The sequence below is a fragment of the Lactuca virosa genome, chromosome 8, assembly GCF_052849685.1.
Source record: "Lactuca virosa cultivar CGN04683 chromosome 8, Lactuca_virosa_CGN04683_v6, whole genome shotgun sequence".
NCBI classification, from domain to species: Eukaryota; Viridiplantae; Streptophyta; class Magnoliopsida; order Asterales; family Asteraceae; genus Lactuca; species Lactuca virosa.
The window spans coordinates 327,478,926-327,484,077 of NC_136433.1; positions in this window are offsets into that span (position 1 = coordinate 327,478,926).

Below are 5,152 nucleotides of genomic sequence, written 5' to 3' on the forward strand. Positions count from 1 at the left end.
AGACTAATTAAATATAAGGGGTTGATTTGGTAAATCATTCATTCTTATGTTGTGGGCCAATGATCCATGATTCATTAGGTTGGGCTAAACCTATGTGATAACCCATGGATGATCCATGGAGGTTTAAACCCATGGAGCCTAAGGAATATGGAAGTTCATGCCCATTAGGGTTTACATGGTGTAACTCTAGTTTTGCCACACTATATAAGAGACCCCATGGCTCCTAAAATCGGCACCTAGTGTTCTTGGAAGAGCTATAGCCGATTTTTGAGTGCAAGTATTCTCTCTCAAGTCCTCCATTGTTGGCTGGGTTGTGTGAAGCATTTGAGGCATCACATTTGGGGTGTTAGGCTCTTAAAGGTCCAAGGAATCAAGCTACAAGAAAAGGTATGTCTTCTAACTAGATTTTTGTTATACAAGTACCCATGATTGTATGCTAGTTAGTGTAACGCTTTGGAGAATCATTTTGCATGTATAATTAGAGAAAACATAGATCTAAAGCATTTAGGGTTGTATGTGCACCTTAAGGTTGTTAGGATGGTCAAAACCCTTCAGTGGTATCAGAGCCTAGGGTTGTTTTCTATTATACTTGAGGTTATTTTGATTTTCAAAGTGAAAAAAATCGAATTTCTGCCTTCTGCCTAGTGAACTCGCCGAGTCCACTGGGTGAATCGCCGAGTCCCCTTGTAAAATGACCAACTCGACGAGTCCAGTTCATGTACTCGCCGAGTTGGTGCTCCAGTGGGCAGATTTTCGACTTTTGGCCAGAAATTGGATTAGGATAATTACCCCCAAACTGTTTTTTGAACCATGAAACCATTTTTTTTCATAAGGTAATGATCACGCTTGTCCAATTAAAAGATAACTGTCAAAGTTTCAAGAATTATATTAGTTTATATGATTTCTTGAAAATTATTGATGTGAATTATCTTTGCTTATGAGTTTGTCTAGATCATAGATACTATTTGACACTTCTTGTTAGTTTAATTGTTGATCTAAATGTCTTTTAATTTACTCCATAACTTGTCCTCAAGTTATGGAAAACCAAAAGTCTTTTTCATAAAATTCATTAAACTCATAAGTTAAGAAAATGAAAAGTTTTGAATAGTGTCAAAACTTGTCCTCAAAATTTGGAATTTGTAAAGTCACACTTAAGATTCTTTAATTTCAAACCCTAGAAATTTAAAACTTTAAAATTCGACCCGTATACTTTATAGTATTATAAGTTTAATAATATATATGTATAAGATCAAGTCAGTCTTACCGTTAGTAGGGCTCATTCACGAAGTCGGTCTATAAGGGGGGGTATAAGGTTACTGCCTATAAAATGGTGGTTTAATAGGTGTCCACTCTCACCCACCGCTTCCTTGACTAGTGGAGGGTCGTTAGCCGAACGAGTAGGATAGGACTATAATTCTCATTAAAAGTATAATGATAATAATAAAGTAGCTAAATGTTTTATTAAAATTCCCGATCTTAGTTACTTTAGGAAAATGTGAAATTGATGCTAATCCATGAAATTGCACTTTGGACCTTCCCAAGTCGTTAATGGAGCGTGTGTGGTTAATCGACACATTAAATTGGACTAGTAAGGGTGGCAAAGTGTGGCTCGATGTTTATCATAAGATCAATGGAGTGTGTGTGGTTAATCGACACATTGATTGGGTGATAAATGACATCGAGAGTTCCAAGCACATTTACATGGTTATTCACACCTTGTTTGTGATCCTCGGTATCCCAGTCTCAAACCTGAAGGGCATAATCGAGATTTAAACATACCAATGAATTGTTCAATGAATCTCAAAGCATCTAGGAATTTCAATCCAATTAAAACTTAATAACAATTTCGTTTTTCATGGTGGAAATTGGTAAATCGTCATTTACCTACCTTCAAATATTTTGCAAGTTGGATTACGACATCCCTCTTCCAAATTGTAAAATATTGTGTTGGGTCCTAGCCTTAATATTTCATTTTGGGTGTTATATTAAGGACTCTTTATCTAATCAAACTTTGTCTTTCTTTCTTTTCAGATGTCTTCCAACACTGCTTCTGGCTCAAACCCTACTGGCTCCTTCTCTCTCATGAACTTGTGTGGGAGAGTCATCTTTGATGGGTCCAACTTCAATGACTAGATTAGGAACTTCAGGATGGTCACTCGCTATGAGGACAAGGAATATGTCCTTGACAAGGAGCTTAAGGAAATCGATGAGTCTTCTGCTACTCCTGAGGAGATCGCTAAGTTTAGGACTCATGAGAAGTATGCCACCAAGGTGTCATGTATCATGTTGGCCACCATGACAGCTGAACTCCAAAAGTCCTATGAGGACTTCTACCCTTTTGATATGTACCAGGACCTGATGGAAAGATACCATCAGAGTGCTCGTCAAGAGAGGTATGAAATCATCTCTTCCATGATAACAAATAAGATGAAGGATGGTGAACCCATCACGGGCCACTTGCAGAAAATGCAAAGGTTTGTGGACCGTTTGCTGAAATTGAATGTGAACTTTCCTAAGGAGCTAGCTATAGATATCATTCTACACTCCTTACCTCCATGTTATGATCAGTTCCGCATGACCTATCATATGAGCAAGGAGGAGGTCACACTTAGCAAACTTCAAGGGCTTTTGAGGACTGCTGAAAGTGGTCTCAAAGGTAAAAATGTTGTTTCTACTCCTACCGCAACTGCCCCTATTCTGGAAATTGGACAAGGGAAAGGGAAGAAGAGGAAGGCACCCTCAAAGAGTCGCAAGGGAAAGTCTCTTGATGGATCCTCTTCAAGTGGGACCAAGTCTGGTTCTGCTGCTCCCTCTTCCATTCCTAAGGAATCAGAGTGTTTCTACTATTACGAGAAAGGGCACTGGAAGCGAAGCTGCCCCAAATACTTGCAGGATGTCAAGGGTGGGAAGGTTAAACCCACCCATGCAGGTATTTATACTATTCTATCTAGAAACTCATCACATTATAACTCTTGGGTCCTTGATACAGGTTGTGGATTTCACATATGTTCTTATGTGCAGGGCCTAAAAGGAAGTAAGGATGTAGAGCACAGGAAGATAAACTTGATCATGAGGAATAGGAAGGTTTCACCTGTCACCAAGATTGGAGTTTACTCTTTATTGCTTAGTAGTGGGTTAGAGTTAGATTTGAATAATTGTTGCTACTCGTCTAAAATGGCGAGAAATATTATTTCCTTTCATGGTTTGTACAAACAAGGCTTTAGTTTTTCATTTGATAATGAAATTGGTGCTATTAATGCTTATTATAATAGTGTTTTTTATTTTAAAGCATTACCTTGTAACGGTGTATATGAAACTGTGATGGTTGTAGATAATGAAATTGGTGCTATTAATGCTTATAGGAAATAATGTGTTGCACATTGATTCTTCCAATGAATTGGATAAGGCATGCTTGTGGCATTGTCGTGTTGGACATGTCAGCAAGAAGCACATAGGCCAAATCCAAAAGGCTAGAGTTTTGGAGTCATTCGACTTATGGTCGGATGACACTTGCGAATATTGATTACTTGGAAAGATGACCAAGTCACCCTTCATTGGTACTTGTGAAAGGGGTGAAGGTTTGTTGGATCTAATACACACCGATGTGTGTGGGCCCTTCAGAACCGCCACAAGGGATGCTAACCGCTTCTATGTGACTTTTACTGATGATTACCAAAGATATGGCTATGTCTACTTAATCAAGCATAAATCAGAAACCTTTGAGAAATCCAAAGAGTTTAAACATGAAGTAGAGAATCTGCAGGGCAGGAAGATAAAGATGCTCCGATCCGATCGGGGTGGTGAGTATCTTAGTATCGAGTTCCTTGACTATCTTAAGGAATATGGAATTGTTTCACAGTTGACTCCACCTAGTACACCACAGCTTATTGGTGTGGCTGAGAGGCGCAATCGAACCTTGTTGGACATGGTTCGTTCCATGATGAGTCAGGCTTTGTTACCTATCTCGTTCTGGGGGTATGCCTTAGAGACTGCTGCCCAAATCCTTAATTTAGTCCCAACAAAGAAGGTTGCCAAAACACCTCACGATATGTGGACAGGGAAGGCTCCCTCGTTATCACACATCAAGGTTTGGGGTTGCGAGGCCTTCGTGAGACGCAAGACTCACGACAAGCTCGAACCTCGGAGTGAGCGGTGTATTTTCATCGGCTACCCACAAAAATCCTTTGGTTATCTCTTCTACAGACCGAGTGACAATTTTGTCTTCGTTGCGAGGAGAGGAGTCTTTCGCGAGAGAAAGCTCTTAGGCCAAGCGGTGAAGGAACCTCAAACACTAGCGATCAACCTAAGGAGGAAACTCCTGTTGAGCCGATTGACGAGTCCGTACCTCTGAGGCGTTCCAGTAGAGTTAGAGTTCCACCTGAGTTTTATGGCTTTCATATTACTGCAGAAGGTGATACATTTATCAGTGATAGCACACTGGTAAATTTGGATGAACCTAACAACAACAAGGAAGCCATGGCAGGCCCCGAGTCTGCTAAATGGAAAGAAACGATGGACAGCGAGATTCAGTCCATGTATGAGAATCAAGTTTGGAACTTGGTTGACAATGTACCGGGTCGTAAGACAGTCGGGTGTAAATGGATCTTCAAGAAGAAGACCGACATGGATGGGAAAGTACACACTTATAAGGCGCGACTGGTTACGAAGGGCTTTAATCAAACTCCGGGAGTTGACTATTATGAGACCTTCTCGCCAGTAGAGAAGATTAAGTCTATTAGGGTTATGCTAGCCATAGATGCATTTCATGATTATGAAATATGGAAAATGGATGTCAAAACCGCTTTCCTTAATGGAAAGTTGGCTGAGGATGTTTACATGAGCCAGCCAGAGGGTTTTGTCGATGCAAAGTACCCTAATAGATTGTGTAAGCTTGAGAAATCCATTTATGGATTGAAACAAGCATCTCGGAGATGGAATCTTTGTTTCGATGAGAAAGTCAAAGAGTTTGGCTTTTCTAGAAGCGAGGATGATTCCTGTGTATATGTCAAGGCTAGTGGGAGCATAGTTAGCTTTCTGGTGTTATACGTGGATGACATACTACTCATAGGAAATTACATCCCTACCTTGTAGGACGTTAAGTCCTGGCTTGGGAAGTGTTTCGATATGAAGGACCTCGGAGAAGCTGCCTATA